The sequence below is a fragment of the Diceros bicornis genome, chromosome 5, assembly GCF_020826845.1.
Source record: "Diceros bicornis minor isolate mBicDic1 chromosome 5, mDicBic1.mat.cur, whole genome shotgun sequence".
Taxonomy (NCBI): Eukaryota; Metazoa; Chordata; class Mammalia; order Perissodactyla; family Rhinocerotidae; genus Diceros; species Diceros bicornis.
Window position 1 is genome coordinate 68,590,592 of NC_080744.1, and position 25,063 is coordinate 68,615,654.

The 25,063-nt window shown below is 54.1% G+C and overlaps 1 protein-coding gene across 2 annotated transcripts in view; it reads left to right on the top strand.

The window, feature by feature from the left end:
• Positions 1-25,063, top strand: part of LINGO1 (leucine rich repeat and Ig domain containing 1) — a 78,715-nt gene that overhangs the window by 2,087 nt on the left and 51,565 nt on the right. Inside the window, exon 2 of one of the 2 annotated variants that reach the window (XM_058542125.1) lies at positions 11,703-11,788. The exons of the other annotated variant lie outside the window; for it this stretch is intronic. The gene's annotated coding sequence lies outside the window, so the exon portion shown is untranslated. The remainder of the gene's footprint in view (positions 1-11,702; positions 11,789-25,063) is intronic. 2 annotated transcript variants of the gene reach the window in all.

The window sequence follows — 25,063 nt, forward strand, 5'->3', positions numbered from 1 at the left end:
AATAGCTTTGCCTCTGGCTTCTTCTTCTTCTCTATCATTTTTTCCTCATTCTGATTTCTTCTCTTATTTTTCAGCTTATGCTGTTCTCAGCAGCCTCAGACTCTTAGAAAGAGGTGGGGTGTAAATAAACAAGAGTGGCCATAAATGAAGCATTCAGTGCTGAGTGTAGTCAGATGCTAGGTCTTCCCCTTCCTTGGGGCAGCTGGGGTGGAGGGGTCTCCCCCAGGCCCAGGGCTGGGCCTGTCCCCAGAGAGACACCAAAGCCAACCATGGTGGCCCCAGTACAGTGCCCACCATGCCCTCTGTGGGTCGGGAACGACATTGTTCTGCTTCCCGCTGTCTTCCTTCCCCCTCCCCGTCTTATCAGAAGCTAATGAAAGAGGCTGGGAAACCCAATCCTCTGGTAATTAAATTTACTTAACGGGTATTCAAGTGGAGTAATGAGAAGTTTAATGCAGTGATTAGATTTTTCTTTAATTAATTAAAATGAGAACCATGTGTCTTGCCAGCAAACTGACTTGACCCTCTGCTTTAGAGTAGTGGGCAGAGAGGGTGGGGGGCGTGGCCTGGTGGGTGGGGGCCAAGGGGCGGTACAGCCTTCTGCCCTGGCACTGCTGTCCTAAGCCCAGCTCTGATACCCGCTCGGGCGAGTCTCTGATTCAGCTCCCTTTCTCACCCTGCGAGTCCCCCAGGGCCGAGGGATCCAAGAGTCCCTGCGCTCAAAGGGGTGGAAACTGACCCAGGATAGGGGTTTCAGAGGAGAGTCGGCGAGGGCGGCTTAAAGCAAGGAGCACGGAGGAGGGATTTCAGCGTTGGGACAGGAGGAGGCCTTTTGAGTATCACAGCTCGTGCGTGGGCCAACGACACCCTCACCCGCGGGTTCAGCCAGCCCTGGGTTTACCTCCGTCGGCACTGGATCATCTGGCTGATCGAGTGGGGGTAGTGGGGTGGATAATTGGACAATCTGAGCTAACCCGCACACCGCTTCTTCTCCTTGGCCTGGGAATGCATCCATGCCAGAAGGCTGACCGTCCTTGCTGGGTTTCTGAAGACCAGTTAGGATGCAAGGAAGCACTTCTCGCCTTGAGCTGCTTCTGTGGGGTCAGGTGGAGGCTGGGGCAGAGGGAATATGGGAATCCCAGCATCGCTGTCTGGAATGGAGCCGGGGATTGGCCTTCTCAGGGGAGAGGGTGGGCATGGTGGGGACCCAGAAGACAGGTCGGCATCCCAGGGGCAAGATAATTGTTTTCAGAGCAGTGGGTAAGGCGGAGCGTCCTGAGCCCATCCTATTGGGGAGGCGGAAAACCTCTTTCACTGAGCCCTGAACCCCGCCCCACACAGAGCCCTGATCCTGGACAGACTGAACCTTGATCCCAGTCCTACACTGAGCGCTGACCCCAGCCCCACACTGAGCCCAGCGTTGTCATGGACATGCTAACAGAGAAGCAGGTGCTGGGGTGGGAGGCTGGGTGGGAGGGATGAGTGGCCCTGCTCGTCCATCCCCACTTTCAGCTCTGCTGCCTGTGGGCAGGACTCTGGTGCCAGGCCCCACACTAGTCTCTGGAATGGCTGAGATGAGTCAGATGTGGTCCCTGCTCGAAGGGCTGGTGGGGGAGGTGACAAGCAAACAGGCACCTAGTGAGTGATCCAGTGAGTGATGCAGCTGAGGCAGGGGAGGCTCAGAGGGCTGGGGAGGGCGGGGGGGCCGTGTATCTGCACTTGGAGTGTTCCTGGCAGCAGCTGGGGGGTTGCTGGAAGCAGGGGCCGGTGGGGAGGTTGAAATGGGGCCCCAGTGAGAGATGGAGAGGATGGCACCTGTGGGGTGGGGGGTTGGGGGTCTAGGGTGAGTGATTCTCCCCTCAATAGCTGGCTGGGACCTCCCAGGCCACCCTCAGCTCCTCAGTGGGGAGGGCTGATAGTGTGCCGCACTGGGCTGATAGTGTTACCTTACGAGGGAGGAAGGCATTTTTATCCATTTCACGGAAGAGGAAACAGAGATGTGCAGGGACTTGCCTGAGGCCGCTCAGCCTCAGTGGCCAGTGGGGCATGTTTCCAGGTCTCGCCTGCCTCCAGGCTGCACACTGCTGTTCCTGGGAGTGAGCTTGCCCCGGGAAGCGGGTGCTCTTCTTCCGACCCCTCCTCCTCCACCTGGCCGAACCCAGCCTGGGCACTGATGGGGGCGGAGGAGGGGCTTGAGCCTGCGCCAGACTGGCATCCAGGGCTTCCCGCTACAGCTGGGGTCCTCGGAGTGGGAAAGTGAGGAGGGCTGGGTAGGGGATGGGGATCAGGCTGAGGCCTCCGATGCAGGCTCACGGCTCGGGACAAGCCCAGGATGGCGGGTCTTCTGCTTCCTCCTCCTCGCTCCTCCCCTCTCCGGATCCCTCCTCTCTGGATTTCCACTCCCCCGCCCCCCTTTTCCCTCTTTCCATGGCCCAGCCCTTTCTGAATAACCAGGCCTAGAGAAACCAGCCAGCCAGCCGCCCACCACCCACATGTGGAAATCGGGGCCCTGAGAGGGGCCGTGTCCTGCTCAGGATCGTGGGGCTCTGCCTGTCCTCTCTCTTGATGGTGAAGAGTCTGAAACCACATTGTCTTGTACTGAAACACCTTCCTGGGCTGGGAGGCCTTGGGGGGCCTCTGTGCACACAAGTCCACGCCGCACAGGCAGACGCCCCCACGGAGCCACCCCGTCTCCTCAGGCACCGTGCCCCCAGACGTGTCTGTCCTCCTCCCCAGGTTCCAGGTGTCTCCTTTAATCTCAACAGTCTGGGAGGGTGAGTTGTTCTCTCCAGGTGAGGGGACCGAGGTCGGGAACTAGGCCACAGTCACACAGCTGAGTACAGAGATGGGCTTGCCTGACGAGCTCAGATCCTCCCAAGCCTTTCCCCCCGGATGGGCCCCTCCTTGCTGTGGGCAGCTCGCCTCCCTCGTCTCTCCGAGGGCCCCCAGCACCGCCCGTCCACTGCTGCTTCCCTCCTTGCCTTGTGCTCCGGCCAGCGCCGGTGCCTCTTCCCCAGGGATCCCCACACTTCCCACCCCCAGGCCCCTCGAGCTGTTCCAGCCCCTGGAGTCCCCTCCCAATTCCTTCTGCCCACATCCCCTTCATCTTTCTAGGCTGGGCCCAAATGCCCCTTCCTCCGTGGAGACCCCTGTCTGCCCTCACCCCCTCAGAAACCGGCCCCCTCCTCTGAGCATCGTCCTACAGCTCCTTCCTGCCCCGCTTTGGCTTCTGGCCTCCCTGTGTCTGACTTGGCAGCTGTGTGGGGGGCAGGGTAGTCTCCTCACCGCTGGCTTCCTGGCCACTTACCCCCAGGGCCTGGCACACAGTAGGTGTGCAGGAGCTAGCTGGGTCCTCGCCTTGGGAGGGGCTGCGCCTCCATAGACCCATCCCTTTCCTCCGCAGTCCTGGGTCAGCTGGCCCCTCACAGCGCTGGTCCCAGCCCCCACCCCACCCCCAGCTCAGCCCCCTGAGCCCAGCCCAGCCTGCCAGCCGCCTACTTTACCCTGGCTGGTGGGGTGGGGGCTGGCTTTTGGCCCCAGCAGACCCTGTGCCAACTCCTGACCTGCCCAGGTTCTGGGTGCAGGAACAAGGCAACCCCCGCCTTGAGACTCACAGGCACGTCTTGGGGCCCAGCAGGTACCGATACCTAGGGAGTCCAGGGCTGGTGGAGGGCTGTGTGAGCACTTACCTGCCCTGCTGATTACTGGCTGTGTTACTTTGAGCAAGTCATGTAACCTCTCTGTGCCTCAGTTTCCTCATCTGTTAAATGAGGTGATGACAAATCTACCTAGGGTTGTTCCGAGGATTAAGCCAGTCAGTACAGTGTAAAGCACAGAGCACAGCCCCAGACACAGACACACCTGTGCGCTCCCTGAGTGTTGGCTGTCACCATGAATACGGGAGGGAGCCGGACAGCAGAGTGTGGGGGAGGGTCAGGGAGTTTCTAGAAGGTGGCGACACATGAACAGCAACTTGAAAGATGAGGCACAGAAGGCAGGAAAGGACATTCCAGGAAGAGGGAACCGCATGGACAAAGGCCCAGAGGCAGTTTGGGGGACATGCAAAGGAGCTGGGCGTGTCTAGACTTAAGGTAAGAATGGAAGAGGGGAGACCCCAGGCTGGTGGTGCCCAGGGCTGCCTCCTGAGGGACCTTGGGTGCCACACCAGTGAGTTTGGACTTTGTCCTGCGGCCTGTGAGGGATATATATATATATATATATATATTTTTTTTTTTACCATAAAAGTAATATTTGCTCATGCAAAAAAATAGAAACAATATAGAAGTGTGTCCTGTTAAGTAGGAAAGTTCCCTCTTTGCCCTTAAATCTCCTTCTGCCAAGGTCCCCCTGTTGTTGGTCTGGTGTGTCTCCTTCCAGAACTTTTTCTATTCCTTTACAAACATATCTATTGTATATTATTTTTTAAAAAACGGAAATGGAATCATATTATGCACAGTGCTCAATAGCTTTCATTTCTCACTTACCCCATGTACTGTGGCTGTCTGTCAGTGTCACAGCATACAGATCTGCCGTGTTTTTTTTAATCATTGACTAATATTCCATTGTTTGGACCTAGCATAATTCCTGTAAACTAGTTCTGGGTTGATGGATATTTAGGTTGTCTTCAATTTTTCACTCTTGCAAATAATGCTTCAGTGAACATCCTTGTGTATATATATCTTGTTGACATATGGAAGCCTTTCTGTAGGATAGATTCCTAGATGTGGAATTGCCAGGGCGAACGGTATGCTTATTAAATTTTGATAGGTACTGCCACCCTGCTCTTCAAAAGGTTGGGCCACTTTGTGCTCCCGCCCCCAGTATCTGTGGATGGCTGTATCCCCGCAATCCTCCACGCGGAACATTATCAAGCTTTTTAATTTTTGTCAATCCAGGAAAACATCTCACTGTGGTTTCCACGCTCACTTTCCTCCTCCCCAGCGAGGCTGAGCATCTTTTCTTATGGTTATTGGCCATTTGTATGTCCCCCTTTCTGGACTGACTGTTCATATCCTCTGCCCATTTTTCTTTTCTTTTTGCCTTTTTGTTATTGATATAAAGGAGTTTTTAGTATATTAGGAATTTTAAAGCTTTTTTCTGTTGTGTGTGTTGGAAATATTTTCCCTGGTCAGCCGTTTGTCTTTTTAACTTTGTTTATGATGTCTTTGGTCACATAGAAGCTTTATTCCGTCAAATCTGTCAGATTTCTCCTCAGGGCTTCTGAGTTGCACGTCTTGCTTGGCCAGGCTTCCTGGAAGGGTTTTAAATGGAGCGGGGATGAGGTCGGATTTGTGAGTGGGAAAGGTCGTGCTGGTTGCCACTGAGTGGAGGGCAGGTGGAGAGGACTGTGAGCCAGGAGACAGAAAGCAGCTGAGACCTTTGTGCTGGGTGGGTGGGGGGAGAACTGGGGAGAAGGTGAGTTTGAGAAATATTCAAGAATTGGCTGCCCTTGGAGATAGGATGTGAGGGTGAGGCAGGAGAGAGGACTCCGGAGTGAGGCCTGGGTGTTTGGCTGGGGGACTGCGTGGCTCTTCCGACACCACCTGAGCTGGGAACAGGACCAGGGAGGGCAATGCACGTGGGCGCACGGGAGTGCTCACCTTGGCAGGGACACTGTACATCTGAGCACGCAGATGCACACACATGTGGATGCTTAGAAGTTCTGGAGATTGGCGCATCTGTGCTGTGGCTCCATGGAGGTAGGGGAAGGTCTCTGCTTTCCGTGGAGTTTCTATTGTCTACTGAGTACTGTACAAGGCACCACACACACACACACACACACACACACACATACGCACTCTCACACATGCTCTGTAATCTTTACTACCGTATGAAGTATGTTTTACAGGTAAGGAACCAGACTCAGAGAGGTTAAGTCACTTGCTCAAGGTCACAGAGCTAGTAAGTGACAGGAAGAGGATTTTTTGCCAGCTTAGATCTGACCACCCACAGACAGAATTCCCGCCAACGGCATTGAGGAGCCTTCATTCATTTCTAACTTGACCAACCTGGTGTCATCAGGGACTCCTAGGGTGAGTGTGGGGCCTGACTGCCTGGGTTTGAAACACAGGCCCATTCCTATGAGGCAAGTTACTCCACCTCTCTGTGCCTCAGTTTCTCCATCCCAAAAATTTCGACAGTGACAGTACTCACCTCCCAGGGTGTTGGCGGGAACTGAGTGTGTGAGGGCATGTGAAGTGCTCGGCTGTGAGGGCTCGCTGGATGCTGTCTACTAGGAAGGTGATGACGAGGATGGCGACGGCGCTCACCCATCTCCTCATGTCTGCACTTCTTACCTTCTATCCCCCCACCCTCCCTCCACCTACCGCCTCCCTCCTGTGCCAGCTCTTCCTCAATTCCCCGTAGGAACTTCTTCCAACATTTGCCTTTGAACCTTTGTCCTGTTTCCAGCCTCCAAACCCTTGGCAGACAGGGAATTAGAGCCCCATCAGTCAGCAGAAACCATTCAAGGGAAAACGATTCATGTTGTGCTTAGAGAGTCCTCCCCCAAGCAGTATTAGTCAGGCATTATCCATGAGCCAGTGCCTTCATCCCAACATTGCCTGGGCCTCTGAGAACCAGACCATAACGTCCAAACCCAAACCCCTTCCTCCCTGAGAGTGGATGCTCAGGCATACTCCTGAGCCGGAGGTCCGAGCTGACCCCAGCCCCGCCAACTCCCCGCTCTAGCCATGAGCCGTCACTCGATCCCTCACCCCAGGATGAGTAATTCTCAGCATCATTGGCCAGGAAACTTGCCCATAGGAAACAAAAGCAGACGGCACAGCAAATTCCGGGCACAGTTCCTTAACCTCGAGCATATCGAAGCAAATCCTGTGGTCAGGAGTGCAGGTGCAAGGTGTCGAAACTGGGTGAAAACCTCAGGTCTGCACCCAATTTAAATTTTCTCCTATGCTAAAAATCTCACCAAAATCACCAAACTCCCCATTATGGCTTTCTCATCACAATAAACTCCCAAGTAAACAAGTCCTCGTGGTAAAGAATGGGGCGGTTATTGCCTGCGTCTTTGTAGGATTTTGTTCTCAAGTGCACTGTGTCAGTCACACCCTTTTATTCTGAACTAAAAGCATGGCATAACTCGCTCCAGTCCTTCCTAGGGAACAGCCACACCCAGGTGCAGGCTCCCCCCAAAGCCTCCGAGAGAGGATTCTTTACAACGGCTCTTTTGGAAGCTCCGGTCCCCAGGGTCTCACCAAGCCTGTCCCCAGGTCCCACCAAGGCTGCCTTTGTCCTAGGGGCTTCTGCACTTTAAACAAACCCCCCTGCCTCTGACCCAAGCCCCCTCCCTCAGCACACCCCTGTACCCCTGAAGGGTGCTGGGCACGCCATAGTTTCCAGGTACCCTGGCCCAAGTTCAAAACTGGACAAGCCTTTGGATGCACATAAACAGTATTGACACCTGCATCCAGCGCTCACATGCAGAAACTTCTCGAGTTTGCCCTCACGATAGAAGAGTCTTTCTCATGGCCTCAAAGAAACGGTATTGTACGCATTTTTTGGGGGGGATGCGTTTATAGACACTAATGGCTTTCCCCTCAGGTCACCTGCCAGTGCCCGTTCTTATCTTGAGGGGCTGCCTCTGCTCCCTGTTCCCTGTGTTGTCCTGCAGGCACACACAACATTTAAGGTGATGATTGCCAAAGTGAAGTGCCAATAAGTTCAAAATATAACCTCCAGTTAAGTTTGCAGCTCGTTTCATTTGCAGCTCCCAGGCCTGTCGGAGATTTCCTCCCTGCCCCTCCAAGTTGTCCATCCAGGCAGATGAGTTGGGGGCCCCAGGGCCTTTCTGAGAGCTGGTCCCAGCCCTGAGTCAGGGATAAAGCTCTGAAGACACCCCAGCCTTTGTTCTAAAGTCAAGTTCAAGCCCTTGAATGTCGGCCAAGGCCCCAGCTGTCATGGAGATGCTGCCACCTGCCTTGGCTCACACTGCCCTTCTCCAGGTGGGGATAGTCCTGCTGGTGGATCCCACTGCAGGGCCTGGAACCTTCCCCTATTCTTTGCGAATAGGGAGCCCTTCAACATGGGGATTGAGAGGATTCCATCCCCCGCTGAAATCCTAGTTATTGAGGGGCTCCCACATTTGGCTTTCTCTCACCCAGAAAGTCACCCAAACATGTTCTCAAACCAAATACAGCAAGGTCATGTGCCTGCAAGTGGCGAGCCGGCAGTAGTGGGGCAGGCAGGGTTGTGCTGCACCCAGTTCTCTCTGAGCTCCCAGCGATTTAATGCAACAAGGTTTCCTTCTTCTTTCTTCCTTTACCCTGTGACCTCACGTCACACGGCCAGTGTGGGAAGTGGGGAGGGTGGCGGACTGTGGTCCATACAGTCATGCGGGGCCCCAGGCTGACAGAAGCGCCACCATCTTGGAGCTGCCCCGTCTGGAGCACGTGGCCTCCTTCAGTCGCTGCGGCAGAGAGTGGAAAATGGTGGAGTCACACGCTGGCTCCTGAGTGCTCTGGCCCAGCAATGACACACATCACTCTTGTTCACAGCCCATTGGCCAGAACTTCTAATACGGCCTGAACTAACTGTAAAGGGGCTGAGGAAATGAGGGCGACATTGTGCTGGGGGGGGGGCACTGAGGAAACGTGCCCAGACATTCGGTGAGCAGTAAAATCTCTGTACAAAGGGTGTTACGGGACCACTCTCAGAGCAAGGGTGTCAGAATTGCCAAGGCCATGACTTCCTGTTCATTCTCTCCACCTGGTCAGGGTGGCAGGTGCCGGGCGGCCCAGAGTGCCTGGGAGAGCCTGACGGGAAAAGCTTTGAGGAAGAGGCCTGTGGGTAAACGAGTCCCACGGCAGGCCTGGGCCCTCCACCCCCGGGCTCGACTCAGCCTCTCCCCTCTTACCCCCACTGATCGCTTTCATTACCAGCACCATCCCGTAAAATGAATTTCCCAGGAGGAGAAGCAGGGTTGAGAGTGAGGATGAGTTCAGCTTTGGAGGGAGAAAATCCAAGAGGCGACATCCAGAAGCCGCTGTGTCTTAGTCCATTTAGGATGCTGTAACAAGATACCATAGACTGGGTGGCTTATAAACAAAGAAGTTTGTTTCTCATACTTCTGGAGGCTGAGAAGTCCAAGATCAAGGTGCTGGCAGATTTGGTGTCTGCTGAGAGCTCACTTCCTCGTTCATAGATGGCCATCTTTTTGAGGTGTCCTCACATGGCACAAGGGGTGAGGGATCTCTCTGGTGTCTCTCCTGTAAGGACACTAATCCCATTCAGGAGGCCTCCACCCTCGTGACTTAAACTCCTCCCCAAAGTCCCACCTCCAAACACCATCACATTGGGGATTAGGTTTCAACATATGAATTGGCAGGGGGGGGGAGGGGGCACACATTCAGTCTATGGCACCCTGGACATGATGGCCTCAAGCCCAGGGGAGCACCCTCAATGGGAGAGAGAGAGCTGGAAGTTGTTGACTTTCTTCCACACTTTCACTCCTTCAGCAAATGTGGCTGCTATGGGCCTGTAATGTACTGATTATGACTCAGGCTCTGACTCCAGAACACCTGGGATTTAAGCCTGGCTCTACCCCTTATTCACTGTGTGACTTTGGGCTACTTTTCTCTGCCTCAGTTTTCTCCTCTTGAAAATGGGGATATTGATAGCACCTGTCTCTCTTAGGGTGGTTGTGGGGATTAAATGAGTTAATATTTGGAAAGCACTCAGACAGTGCTGGGCACATGATAAGGGCTCTATAAATGTCAGCTATCACCACCACCACCACCACCATCATCCAGTACCAGATACTGTTCTAGACGCTGGGGGAGGAGTAGGTGTCAAGGTCCCTGCTCTCACATACGATGGGGGATATGGAAAATGAGCAGATAAGTAATTAAATTAAGAATATAATTTCAAATAGTGATGGTATTAAAACAATAAATCAGGCACATGAGAAATTGCTCATCATCATCTGTTAGTAGGGAAATGCAAATTAAAACCACAATGAGATACCACTGCCTACCTATTACATTGACGTTTACGAAATTGACAATACCAAGTGCTGATGAGGATACAGAGCAACTGGAACTCTCATATGTTGCTTGTGGGAATGCAAAATGGTACAGTCACTTTAGAAAACAGTTTGGCGGTTTCTTATAAAGTTAAAAATACGCTTACCATATAACCCAGCAATCCTACTACTGGATATTTATCCAAGAGAAATAACAGCTTATGTTCACGCAAAAACCTATATGTGAATATTTATAGCGACTTTATTCTTAATCGCCAAAAACTGGAAACAACCCAAATGTCCTGCAGCTGGTGAATGGATAAACAATTGACTACTACTCAGCGGTAAATAAAGAATGCAATTCTGATACAAGAAACAACACACATAAATCGCAAATGCATCATATGCTAAGGGAACAGAGCCAGACTCAAAGGCGACATGTAGATGATTCCATTTGTATGACATTCGGAAAAAGCAAAGCTACAGGGAAAGAAAATAGGTTGTTTGGAGCTGGGGTGGGGGACTTGGCTATAAAGAGATGGCATGGGAGACTTTTTAGGGTGATAGGATTGTTCTCTGTCTTGACTGCGGTCATGGTTACATGACTGTATGCAGCTGTCAAAACTCATAGGACTGTGCACTAAAAAGGGTAGATTTTACCGTAGGTAAATTATACCTCAATTAACCTGACTGGGAAAAGGCTTGCTGTGGGATTGTTGAGACAGGGAAAACCAAATGACAAGTCAGTCAGTCAGGGTAGGTGTCATGGGTAAGGAGGGGCTCACGAACACAGTGGTCAGGGAAGGCTTTCTGAGGAGGTGCCTTGAGCTGAACCTGGCTGAGAAGGACCCAGGCCTGGGGGTATCCGGCGGAGGGGTGTGCCAGGCAGAGAGCAGCAGGGCAGCCCGTGGGGCTGGACTGAGTGAGGGAGGAGGAGAGGGTGGGAGACAGGTTGGGGGTTTTGACTCTCCTCTGGGCAGGGTGGGCAGCTCTGGGGGCATAGGTAGAGGGTGACTGAGACACTGGTGTGGCTGAGATAGCCAAGGGAGGAGAGGGGAGGGGGAGGGGAAACAGCAGCTGTGACCGTGTGTAGGAGGAGTGATGGAGGGGTGTGATGAAAGGAGCACAGGATGGATCAGGGAGCCTCCTACAGGAGGAAGTGGGCAGCCAGCCAGAGACCTGGCAGGCTGGGGTCGGGGGACTGGGACAGCAGGTGGCGTCCTTTCTGAGAGTATTGCGGGCGGTGGTGGGGCGGAACCAAACATCCTGGGTTGAAGGTGCTAGGGGTGAGGACGTGTAAGTGAAGCTTCCAGGAGGCAGGGGACAGACTTGGTGGGTAGCAATGGGAACCTCAGAGAGAACGGGGTGTCGCTGCCATTTGTGTGTGTGTGTGTGTGTACACATGGTGTGAACCAAACTTGCAGAGGTGGGCCTGACCTATGGAGGACAGCGTGAGACAGTGGGAAGACAGGGCCTTGAGTGGCAGGCCGAGAGTTTATGCTCCTAGGGTTGTAATCAGTCCAGGGCTGGCCCCTTAAGGGGGCTGGGGGACAGTAGGGAGTCTGGTGCCACGAGGCCCATCCCCGAGGTAGGAGGCAGCACCGAGGCCCCTGCACTGGGGGATCGGGATCTGCTGTGGGGACCCTGTGCTGAGGTGAACCCACCCTGGGGTGGCAGAAGCCCCATTTTTTCCCGCTCTAACCTTCCTGTTCTTCCCCTGCAGTGCATGCTGGGACCGCGACGGACAGGCCGCCACTCCCTGGGCCCCCAGAGGCCCGTCTGTTTGCCTCCCGGCGCCGTCTGACCCAGGTAGGGGGAGAGTGAGGCGGGCTCACCCTGCCTCATACCTCTGCGCCGAGTGGGAGGACGCTGGGTGCGAGGACCAGGCTGGCCCTGGTGAGTGAGCCCCTGCCAGGGGCAGCGCTGCGGGGCACAGCGCGGGGTCTGAAGGCCCCAGCCACAGCAGGGCCTCCTGGGGAGGAGTGCCCGGACGTCCGAGAGGCCGGCCACCCAGCAGCGATCCTTCCTCGCCAAGCCACGTCCCTGGGGTGCGGAGAGGCCCCCGGACACGTAACTCCTCCAGCCCCAGCTCTGCCCTCATGTATTTGCCGTCTGTGGTTTGTTCAGGTCCTTTCTCCGCGCACACCTGCCAAGTTCTTTGGCTGTGGGAGGTTTTGCGTCTGCGGCTTGGCTCCCCTTGCTGACACTCTGGCTTTTCCCTGCCAGCATCACTGTACACGCCTCGTGTGTGTGCTTCCGTGAGTGGCGGCTCTTACTCTGGAAGGTCCCAGCTCTCCGTGGGACTGCCCCAGGGCAGAGGTGCTCTTCCTGGCGCCAGGAACAGCCCACCTTACTTTTAGTCCACCCGGCAGTGGGCCTGGGAGAGCGTGCTCTCTGCTGCTCCTGGGTACCCCAGGTGGAGGCTTTCAGCTTGGGGTCACATTCCCAAGGACTGGGATGGGGTGAGGGCTAGGCTTGCCAGAAAAAATACCGGAAGTTAGTTGAATTTGAACTTAAGACAAACAACAAATCATTTTTTAGAGTAAATATGTCCCAAATATTGCATGGGACATACAATTTTATTTGCTAAATCTGGCAGCCCTAGCCGGGGCTGAAGCCCCAGTCTCCCTCCTCCTCTGGCCAGTCCTCCCTGCTGGGCGCACCTTGGACCCCTCAGATCAGCTGCCTCTAGTGCGTATGGGGGATGTCCGAGAGCCAGGGGCGGCCGAGCCTGCTCAGGTCACAGTCATTGGGCATTTCTTGACCCCCCAGGTCCCACATGCGGTCCCTGGGGCAGAGACATAGGGTTCCCGCCGGAGGCTGGGGCAGCAGGCCTGGCTGTGAGAGTGCTCTAGGGTCCTGTCTTTCCCTCTCTGGCTCTCTGACAGCAGAGTCCAGGCTGAAGAGGTCATGGGCGGGGTCGGCTGGGCATTTGTGCCTGTGAACAGAGCTGTGAGACAGGTGTGGGGCTGTGAAAGGAACCAGGAATAGAATTTTGTTTCGTGAGCTTGGAACCCAGAGTGTTGGGGGTGCGAGGGTGGAGGTGGGTGGGGGTAGTAGAGATGAGGCAGGGCCCGATAATGAGTGCTTGGAATGTCCTATTTCTGCATCTTTCAACACTGGAGAGACATGAGAAGTGTTTTCTCCCTAAGCAGAGTCATTTTTCTGATTATTAAGTTCATATGTTCTCTATCTGTTTATCTATCTAACAATCTAGAAGTATTTAAAGCATGCAGTTGAAGCTTTTCCCATAATCTCTTCCTCCCCAGGGCTAACCACTGCTAACTAGTTCCATATATATCATTCCAGACTTTTTTTCTGTGCACTTATAAACATATTTTAAAAGGACAAACATGAGGTCATACTGGTTATACTGCCCTGTCACTTGATTTTTCACTTAACAGTATATTGTGTAGATCATTCCAGAGCTCTTCCCTATCCCTTTATGCCCATTGAATGCATGGTCTGTAAATTATGTATCGTTACTCCTGTCGGTGGCCATTTAGGTTATTTCCTGCATTTGGCTATTTGTAAACCTCACTCAGGGCACCTCCCGGTTCGTACATCCATGTGCGCTGTGCTATGGTTCCTTCAGGAATGTTTCCAGAAGGGGACTGCGTGGGTCAGAGGGCACGCACATTGCAAGATTTGATCTGTCCTGCGGACTTACCGTGCAGAAGGGACCTCATCTCCTTGCCCTTGCCAACCAGGAGCATATCGATCACTTAAGTCCCTGCCAGTCTGATAGGGAAACTGGTTTGATTTGAACATTTCTTTGATCACTAATGAGGTGGAGCATATTTGTTTAGGCTTCTTGGCCACTTCTATTTCTTCATTTGTGAACTGCCCGTTCACGTCACATCCTCGGCTCATTCTCCTATTCATCTGTCTGTTCATTCAGTAAGCATTTATTGAGCACCTATATGTGTTGGGCATGTTTTGGATAGGGACCTAAGAGTGGACAAAACTGACAAAAAATACCTGCTCCGTGGAACCTATGCTGTAGTGGAGGAGAGACAGCCGAGAAAAACAGACAAGTGGAATATAGTGCGTGTATCGGGGTTAAGTGCTAAGGTGAAAAAACTAAAGCAGGGGAGGGGATGGGAGGTGTTGGCAACCTGGCCGTGGTAGTCAGGAGGCCTCCCTGGGAGGTGGTATTGGAGTAAAGGCCTGTAGGAAGTGAGAGAGTGAGCTGCGTGGGTGTCTGGGACCCTGACTCAGAAGCAGGCTCGGCCTGTTCCAGGCTCAGTGAGAAGGCCAGTGTGGCTGGAACAGGGCGAGTGAGGGAGAGAGTGAGAAGTGCGTCCAGAGAGGGATCAAGAGCCAGATCACGCGGGGCCTTGTGGGCCACCCTAAGGACTTGGCTTTAACTCAGGGTGAAGCAGGGAGCCACAGAAGGTTCTGAATAGTGACATGACATGATCTGAATTTCATTTGCACCAGATCGCTCTGGCTGCCGTGATGGGGGCTGGGGTGGAAGCAGGGAGATCAGTCAGTAGGCTTTTGCAATGATCCGGGGAAGAGATGGTGGAAGCTTGGCCCAGGGCGTCTTGATGGAGGTGGGGAGATGTGGATGGATTCTGGGTGTATGTTAATGGTAGAGCCAATAGGATTTGCTGACAAATTGGATGGGGTGGTGTGTGTGAGAGAGAGAGAAGGAGCCAAGGATTACTGTCTTAGTCATCTTGGGCTGCCATAATCGAATACCATAGGCTGGATGGATTAAACAACACACATTTATTTCTCACACTTCTGGAGACTGGGAAGTCCAAGATCAAGGTGCTGGCAGACTCAGTTCTTGGCGAGGACCCTCTGCTTGGCTTGCACATGGCCGCCATCTCGCTGTGTGCTCACATGACCACTTCTTTGTGCACAGGCAGAGAGAGAGAGTGAGAGCTCTGGTGTCTCTTCTTCTTATAACGTCACTAATCCCATCATGAGGGCCCCACCCTCATGACCTCATCTAACCCTAGTTACCTCCCAGAGGCTCCACCTCCAAATACCATCACACTGAGTGTTAGGGCTTCAACATGTAAATTTTAGGGGGAACAAATGTTTAGTTCACAACAATGACTCCAAGGGTTTTGGCCCAAGTAGCTAGTAAGGGTGGGGCAGCCATCAACAGAGATGGGGCAGAGAATAGGGAGGAGAGGGTTTGGTGTAGGGGAGAGGAGGAGCTCAGCTGTGGACAGGTCTGGCTGCATAATGTGTGGGGCCAGAGCAAAATGAAAATGAGTGGCCCTTTGTTTAAAACAATTATTAAGAATTTCAAAGTGGTGACAGGAGAGCATTAAACCAAGCCTGGGGCCCTTCTGAATGTGTGGGGCCTGTGCGACTGCCAAGGTGGCACCTGTGAGCAGGCCCTGGCTGTGGACATGGAAAGTGTGAGATGCTGGTAGACATCCAATGTGGAGTTGACGGTTGGATATATGAGGCTGGAGTTCAGGGGATAGGGCTGGGCTGGGGTCATCAGCATAAAGATGGTATTTAAAGCCGTTAGATTGGATGAGAGCATCAAGAGAGTGAGTATAGACAGAAAAGAAAAGAAAGACCAGAGGCCAGCCCTAGTGCCTCCTTCAGTTAGAAGCTGGGGAGTTGAGGAGGAACCAAAAAGGTGACTGAGAAGGAGCAACCAGTGAGGTGGGGGAGAACTCGGCAGGTATGATGTCCCGGAAGCCAAGGGCGTTTCAAGCATGAGGTTGAGTAAGATGCAGACTGGGCATTGATCACGCATTAGCCATGGGGCAGTCATAGGCAACCTTGGTTTCAGTGATGGAGGGTGTGTGTGAAATGCATCTTATTGACTTGTAAGAGCAAATTGATTTATAAGAGGTAAGGGATTTAACCCTTTATCTGTCGTATGTTGCAAATATTTTTTCACAGTTTTGTCATTTAAGTTTATGGAGTTTTTTTTTACCCCCTTAAAAGTTTAAAATTGTCCTGTGGTCAAGTCTGTCACCCTTTTCCTTTAGAGTTCCTGGCCTTACCCACTGCAAAGTTTTGAAAATGTTGTCTTATATTGTTTTCTAATTGTTTATGATAATTTAAAAATATTTAAATCTCTAGTTCATCTGGAATGTTTTTATGTGTGTGGTTTGAGGTAGGGATCTAAGTGTTTTTTCTGCAAATGACTAGCCAGTTGTTTGGACACTATTTATTGAGTAACTGTCCTTTCCTTGATGTTCTAAAGCTCTAATCATATCATCTGCTAAATATCCGCATAGTCTCATGTCTGTCCTAGCCTCGCTGTTCGATTCCATTGATCTTTGCCTGGGGAGAGATTAGGAAGTCGAGAGAATAGATGGACTCTTTGATTGACTGGGGGTAGCGTATGAGGAGGAGGAGGAGTGGAAGCTGACACAGTTACCTTCAATGAGGGAAGAGGCAAAGGGAAGTTAGGGACAATGGGAACTCTACAGTACTGAGGGCCTCCTACGTGCCGTCACAACTCTGCCAAGTTGCTATTCTATATCCCCATTTGCAGATGAGGAAACTGAGGTTCAGAGAGGTTTCATCACGTGTCCAATGGTGTCAACTCTTAGGAGGTGGAGCTGAGACTGGAAAGCAGCTCTCTTGGCTCCAACGCCTGCATTCTGTCCAAGGGGGAGGTGAAAGGGGGGTTTCCTGGAAGACTAGAAGGGCTCCAGGCACAAAGTACCCCCGCCCCTCAACTCTGCATCCCCGTCTGCCATTTGGCTGGGTCTTGAAGGTTTTCCCATTTCCAAGAGCAACCTGTTAAAACCAAAATACTCCTGGTGGGGAATCACACGTTAAGTTTGTAGCTAACATCTTAATTATCAGTTAACACCTCTGTAGGGATTAGCTGACAGCCAGCTGAGGACACTGAATGGGGCTGGGTGTGATGTGTATCTGGGTTGGGAAAGGCCAGAAGTCGGGTAGGGTGAAAGGGGTGGGGGCAGGTACCCAGCAATTCACAGCTTTTTGTTGGGCCGTGGGGAAGAGAGGGAGGTGGAGCTGGATCCAGGTGGCAGGAAAGTGGGCAGAGCAGAGGGAGCAAGTGCTGCAGAGGGGGGAAGGAGAGTGGCCACTTCTCTGTGGAAACCTGAGACTGGGGCTCATGGAGGAGCTGGCATCTATTAGACACCTGCTGTGTCCTGGTGCCAGAGGAGGCTTGTCACATGCTTGGTCTCAGTCTCCAGAAGGTCAGGAAATCCGCTGCCCATGAGCCACCTTGGGCACCAGCTGCCAGCAGTCACTCAGAGCTAGGACCCATCTCTGACACCTACAGACCGAATCTGTCATCCAGCCCTGAGTTGCTGTAGGAGGAGAGGGGCTGTGGTGTCTGGAACCTCCTCTAGTTCTTTGAGGGCCAGTCTGCCCTCCCAGGTCAGGGCTCAGTGTGTGAGCAGGATCAGGGCTCAGTGCGTGACCAGGATCAGGGCTCAGTGCATGAGCAGGGTCAGGGCGCAGTGTGTGACCAGGGTCAAGATTCAATGTATGAACAGAACCAAGGCTCAGTAGAGGGCAAGGATCAGGGCTCAATCTGTAACCAGGATCAAGAGGGTCTGACCCTGGAGGTCATCCAGGTGGGTAACTCCTTAGGCTGAACAAAGATGTAGCAAGAGGCCCTAGGTGGGTACCAGCTGCTTCCCACGCTGCTGGTGCATGGGAGCAGGGGGAGTAGAAAGGAGATGTGACTGCTTGTTTAAACCTGAGGTTTCTCTCCTAGAAGGGCTTCCTTCCCTTTACTTCACTCAGCTCAGGGGGCACTGATCTGCGTCTTTGGGGGTCTTCCTGTGTCTAAGGGTGATATGCTGCCCAACTGCCTTCATCACTATGTCAGACTCTGGCTTAGCCTTCCTGGCACCCTGGGGCTAAGAGCAGCTCCTCACTTCTCCCCCTCTCCCCTATCTTTTCCCTCCTCTCCTCGCCTCTCTTCCCCTCCCCTGTCAGCCAACCCTGGCCCTGCACCAGGTTGGTGGCAGTCACACCGTGAGACACCCAGATGCCCTTCCAGCTCAAGGCTGGCGCAGGTTCCGGGTAACCTGCAGTCATGCACACCTCCAGCTTCTCCCTCGTTCTCACCTGCACACCCTCCCAAAGGTGCTGAAGGGCCGAGCTGGGGAGGGAGCCCCGTAGGATGGGGCAGGTAGTGATGAAGCGTTGAGGGCAGGGGTCTCTGGAGGTGCTGGGGGCCCTGGCAGGGGGGTGGTTGGGAGATGTGAGGGGCAGAAGGAGGAGGCCTCCGTGACCTGCTGAAGACTTCAGAATTTATTCCCAAGGCCAGTGTTCTCCAAACTCTTTTTCTTGTTAGCAGTTCAAACCTATCACAGGGAAGCCTTGAGTGGAAAGTAGATCAATCATTCATTCAGTGAATATTTCCTGGGTGCTGACTTTTCTAGACCCAGAGGCACAGCCGTGAACCAGATAAAAACTAGTATCTTGCCCTCAGGGAGCTGACAGTCTGCCGGGAGGCTGTGGCTGAAGGAGGAGTGAAGGGCCTCACCCTGCTGCCCTCCACCCTCTGTCCCCTCTGCCCGGTGGCCCCCAGGGCATCTCCACAAACACAGGGGCTTGCTGGGCTGGTTCTGGAAACCTGCTGTCCTTGAGGGACCTGAAGAAGAAGCTGAGAGGATTCCTTTCTGCTGATGGAAGGTTCTGGGAGGGAGGATGGCCGAGACAGACAAAGTGTAAGCACGAGAGGAGGGGAGAGAAGGGCTCTCAGGAGAGGAGCCCCCTCCGTGGCTCACTCACTAGGGGGGCCCTCCCAGGTGTGGTGGCCAACTGTCCCGTGTCGCCCAGGACTGTCCCAGTTTCAGCGCCTCTCAGTCCCAGGACGGTTGGTCACCCCGCCTGAAAGCCACTCTGCAGCTAAGGCTGGGCCTCTGCCCCTGGCCCACCCAGCGTGTCCAGTCAAGCCGTGCTGGGCCTCTGAGAAACTGGGGTCTAGGTCATGGTGTTGGCCATGCCCAGGGGTTGTGGGAAGCCATCGCGGGCTCCTGGGGGCGTGCCGAAGAAGGAGTGAGGGGCAGGAGCCTCGCTGCCATGGCTGAGAGCTGCCTTCAGGGCCCCAAAAGGGATTGAGGGCAGACCCAGCAGGTGGACTGGATTCTGAGGCCCGGGGAGTCTGCGGGGCCTTGAGGCAGGAGGCAGCGGCGGAGCTGCCTGCCCTTTTGTATCCACCTTCCTCTGCCCCCCAGAGGCTGGCCACCAGCTGCCCTGGGTTGTGCTGGACTGAGCTGGGAGGCCTAGCTTCTTGTCCCAGTTCTGCCTCCAACTTACCATGTGACCTTAGGACAGACGACCCTGAACCTGGGCTCAGTGGCCTTGCCTGAGGCAGAGGCTGTGACTCTGGGCCACAGCCATCTGAGGGAGGTTTTGCAGAACACAAAATGTGGCCTGGGTTCATGTGCTGCTGTGGTTGCTGGGGCGCCCTCAGACAGCGCCCACCCTCCGCCCTTGTGGGAGAGACGGATGTATAAACTAGAGTTGAAAATCGGAGGCCCCAGCAAGGCATGTGGGTTGTGGATGTGTTTTGTTCCATTTTAAACCACTTGTTCTTTTTTAATTGAGATATAATTTACCAGCCATAAAATTCGTCATTTTAAAGTGTATAATTCAGTGGTTTTTTAAAATATATTCCCAAGATTGTACAACCATCATCAGTATCTAATTCCAGAGCATTTTCATCAGCCCAAAAGGAAACCCTACACCTGTTAGCAGTCACAGCCCCCTCCTCATCCCCCAGGCCCTGGCAACCACTAATCCACTTTTTGTCTCTTTGGGTATGCCTATTCTGGACCTTTCTTATAAATGGAATTATACGATATGTGGCCTTATACGACTGGCTTGTTTCAATAGTACAATGTTTTCAAGGCTCATCCATGTTGTAGCATGTACTAGTACTTCGTTCCTTTCCATGGCCCAATAGTATTCCATTTTATGGATATGCTACATTTTGTTTATCCATTTATTCACGGACATTTGGATTGTTTCCACTTTTTGGCAGTTGTGAATAATGCTGCTATGAACATTTGTGTAACGGTCTTTGTGGGAACACGTGTTTTCCGTTCTCTTGGGTCTGTCACAGGAGTGGAATCGCTGGGCCATAAAGTGAGCTGGTGTTGATGCCTTAGACAGGGCATGTGCTCTCCACATCCCAAGTCCTGCCCACTCCTGATTGCTTTATCTGCTCCCCTTCGCTCCCTGTTGTTTCTTCCCTGGCCCCTGTAGGCATCTAAGTTTTCAGTTCTTGATTACAGAACAGTGATGGAGGGAAACATAGGGGGCTGTAGGAGCCAGAGAAGGCTCCTGACTCAGGGAGGGGTCCTAAGGGGGCTCCCTTAGCTGGGGGCAAAGTCCAAGGACCTAGGGCAGAGGTGACCCTGAGCCAGGACACTCCATGTCCCAAAGTGGCATCCTGTTTTCCCTTCCTCAGGGGCAGGTGAGAGGTGGGATGGGCGCCGCTAGGCTGGACCAGGCCTGTGGCAGAGGCAGAGCGAGGGGCCCAGGCCCGGAGCTGCCCACACATCCTCCCAGGTTTCTGCTCCAGTACCTAATGGGTAATTATACCCTGACATGCACGGAGGCGAAAAAGGGATTTTCTGTGAAGCAAAATCTCCCGTGAAATATTCAGGCCACGCTGGGCTTCGCTTCCCAGCCACCTAATCTTTGCTGCTTGGCTTGGCCACAGCTCGAGGGGCCACGTGTGCCTGGAGGGCCGCATGGGGCTTTTTATTTCCTTCTCAACAGGGGGAGGTTTCCATGGGTAGGAAGAACCTTGGCTTTAGGCCTAAGACACTGTGCGTGTGCATGCGTGCGTGTGCGGGTGTTTGCCTGTTTCTAGCCTGTGCACATTCATTTATGAACTTGGCCGTGTATGTGTTCTGAGTGTGAGTGTTTACACGTGCCTGCATCTGTGATACACCCTGGCGTGTACACTGCATTCACATGGCTGTCTGGGTTGTCTCTGAAGCTGCTTCTCCGCTATGCCCTGATTCTGGGTGGGATGCTGGTGAGACCCTATTGGCGGGTGAAAGGCCACCCTTTGGGTGACCTCTGCTTGTGACTGGCATGGCACGCAGGGTTTGGGGTTTGAGTTGAAAGCCTTGAAATCCTCGCAGTCTCAGGGGCTCGGGACACCAGACAGCAGCTGGCCTGCTGCACATTTGAGTCCAGCTTTGCCTCTCTTCTCTCTGCCTTTGTGTTTGTTTGATTTCCACCAAGTTGTGAGTGCTTGATGAGGGGCTGGGGGAGCATATTTGCTTCTGGGAGTTCATTGAGCTGGGACATGTCTGTCCTTTTGTCGGTGCCCCCCCAGGACCTGGGTCCTCTGGCCTGTAAAGCTCCTGCATTTGCACCAAGGGTAACTATTTTGCGTTGCTTTCATCCTCAACATTGCACAAAGTAGGCAGGACTGGAATTAGTGTACCCATTTAGCAGATGAGGAAACTGAGGTGCAGAGAGGCAAAGAGACCTGCCTGAAGTCACTTAGTGAACCAGAGCTTTGAGCACGATCACCAGCTCCTCCTCCCTGTGCTTGGACTCTTTGTCCTCACCCCCAGCCCTGGGCCCTTAGTGGAGGGGACCCTGCCCAGAGGAAACAGGCCCCAGTTCCATGAATGAATCCAGCTGGAGGGTGCTCCCTTCTCCACATGGAGCTCTGCTCCCCTCTGTCATCACTCAGCATTGTCTGGGAGAGACAGCCCCAGGGCTCTTTTCATCTCCAGATCAACAGGCAGGAACGCAAGAAGCAATAATATTGACATCCATCATTGATATTTCCTGATTGTGGCTGTAATTAGCAATTCTTCACGGCTGAGGCCTGATCTGGCAGAGAAGTGGAGGAGCTCTGGCTTATTACTGTCAGCCCGTTAATGTCACCCTGACGGCCAATGGGGTGGCCTTAGGTAGGTAGAAAGAGAACTGGGGGTGGGAGTGGGGGCACTGACCGAAGGTTGACAGCTCTCCCCTCCTCCCCCAGGCACTTGCTCTCTGTGAGCATGGCCCACTAGAGCATCCTCATCCTGTATAGTCCCACCCCAGTTCACTTCCCAGCTTGCCTCCTCCTTCACCCCATGGCCCCTCGCCCCTCCCTGTTCTGCCAGGATGGCTTAGATTCAAGAGTGGCCTCCACACCCCTGGGAAAGCCTGCAGGCACTCAGCCCCAGGCCCCCACATCCCAGGATGGCTCCTTCAAAGCCTTCCCAGATGACCGGGGACAGGAGAGCAGCTCCCCAGGCCTCTGCCCTTCTCCTCCAGCCAAGAGAAAGCCCTCCCCGACTTGAGGCCCACCACACTCAGGTCTGCACACCCCCTGGTGCTGGCCTCCACAGCGGGGCGAGCACAGCCCCTTCCCGCAGGTCCCTGCACACATCCTCTCATCTAGGCACTGTTCTGAGCAGAAGGGCTAAGATTAGCACTCCCAGAGCCCTGGGAACCTCTTTGTCCGTCCACTTCAGGCTTCCCCTCTTCCCTCCCCTCCAGGGACTTCTCGGGTCAGTATCTCCACCCCCACCCCCACCCCCCGTATTGCTTGCCTTGGTGTCCCTCCATCCAGATCTCTTTGGATCCTCTGGTTCCTTGAGCAGAGGAAGCCAAACCAGGCATCATCCAGAGCGGTTGAGTTCCTCAGTTCTTGACATCTCCCCACTGCCCTTGCTGTTGGCCTGCCTGTGTGCTGCCTGCCCAGTCTAGGGCTGCTCCAGACTAGTGATGAAACAAATGATAGCGACAGTTCTTGTTCTTGAGTGTTTATTCTGTGCCAGGTTCTGTTAAAAGCACCTTACAAGCGTTTGATCCTCACAACAACCATGTGTGGTAAATACAGTTATCATCCCCATTTTACAGATGAGGAAAACTGAGATGTAAGGAAATTAAGTTAGCTGCCCAAGATCACAGGGCTGCCAAGTGGTGGGCAGCGTGAAGCAGGCCGTGTGCTCTCAAGCCCTCCCGCTGAGCTGCCACCCTCCTCTGCCTCCAGCTTTAGCCCATCGAGTCATTTCCTCCACCTGTATCTCTCCTCCATGAGCTCCCAGGGGCGGAAGGGGCCGTGTCTTCCCTGGTCCTCCAGCCCCCAGCCCAGTGCTGGCCCCACAGGAGGTGCTCATGATGGGCAAATGAGGTAGTGGTGACAACAGCACAGTCTTCTGAGTTCTGCGTTACGTGGATAGTCCCCCTCCCACTTCCCTGTGTGTGCCTGCTGCCCCCGGGAGCACTATGCACTCTCTGAGGACAGGGGCCTCACGCACCGTATGCCCCACTGGTGCTGTTTGCTGAATGAGGGGCCAGCATCTGAGTGCAAGGCTCTCTGAGGTAGAGAGAGGCAGCCCCCCTCGAAAGAGACCTTTGAAGCTTTTATCTCAGCTCATGGTGGGACTTGGCAAGGATGTCCACATATTCACATCATTTATTCATTCGTTCATTCAACAAACACTTGCTGGATGCCACATGCTCGGTGCCAGGCCATTAAGGAGAGTCTTACACATGCTGAGACCATGCCCTGCCCTGGGGGAACCCACAGCCTGGTCGGGACAGAAGCATAACCAGACCTGCCCAGTGCAGGGTAAAACCTGCCCAGTGAAGGCAGTACCAGAGCAGCGCGTGGGTGTGGATGGGATGGGGGAGGAAGGCTGCACAGAGGAGGAAACATTCGAACAGGTTCATTAAGAAGAAGGAGGTGTTTTCAGGCTGACGGAGAGGGAAGGGCACCAAAGGCAAAGGGAACAGCCTGTGCTAAGGCTCTGAGTCTGAGAGAGCAGGTTAGACTCAGGAAGAGGCAAGGTATTCGATTCCAGAATACCCAGGTGTGGGAGCCCGGTTATAGAGATGGGTGGGAGTAGCTGTGGGAGCTGTTGGAAGGATAGGTGCACGCCTTTCTTTCCTGCAGATGCTGGGGACCAGTGGCCAGGCCTGTGAGGACAGTCCCTAAAGGCCAGGGGTTCTGCAAATGGTTGCAGGCCCAGGACACGGTGCAGGGAGCTCAGCGCTTTTCCTTTCCTTCCCGGTGTAGGGTGAGGCGTGGGCAGGTCAGCATCCACGGGTGGGTGGTGGTCCCCAGCTAGCCAGCCATGGGGAGGTGTGTGAGGACAAAAGATACTCTGACCATGCTGGGAGGCTGCCTTGGGCTCAGGAACCAGATGCTCTGGGCTGCAGCTGCTGTGGAGAGCAGCCGTGACCGTGGCTGCATCCACCTGTGCTGCACCGCCAGCATTTGCAGCAGCCCCTCCAATGGGGTAGCCCATGGGATGGAAGGTAAACTGAGGCCTGATGGTGGCAGGGCTCTGCCCAGGGTCACGCATGAGCAGTAGGTAAGATAGGGTTCCTCCTGCCCTTCAGCAGGTTGTTGGGGTCCTTGGCAAGGACAAGACCCCCAGCTCTCAGGGTCCAGGGCAGAGCCAGGGCAGCTGCCATGCATGGCACACAGGCCTGGCTGGAGAGGAGGTGGCGCCGGGCCCCTCGAGGGCAGAGGGCAGCCAAGGAGCCTGGAAGGAGGAGGCGGAGGAGGCTTCCCTTTGGAGTCTTGCCGTGGGAAGGTTTTCAGGATTCAGCTTGAGCACCTAGTGGCCAGTCTCTGGGAAACCTTTCTCTCACATGCCGCCTGGGGCCCAGAGTAGCCCGTGAGGGAACCAAGCACTGCCCAGCCTACGTTTACATGTGCACAGGCACATGCATGCGTGTGTCCACCTGTGTGCCCACGAGTGTACCAGCTCATGCTCGAGTGTACACGCCTGCTTCTGGATGTACGTGCAGGTCTCTGTGTACGTCATGTGGGTGTCCTTGTGTGAACAGCTACGTGTCTGAAGGAGTGTGTGCCTAGGAGTACAAGTCTGCCTCTGGATGTGCGCACAAGAGCCCCGGCCACAGCCACGGCCAGCAGCCCCACAGGACACACCCTTTTCCTCCCATGAGAGCCAGAAAGCTCCGAACCTGCCGCTGCCGGGCCTGGGCCCCGCTCCGTGTTGCCCCTTACAAGGCGCTCCCCTGGGTGCTGAGGTCTGGCCCCAGGGACAGACGCCGTGGGTAGACATGGGCAGCAAGGGGACACCTTGGGCTGGGAGGGACCTTCCAGTCTTCCTTGTGCTCGCCCCTCCCCATCCATCCCTAAGCGCCTGCTGTGGGATC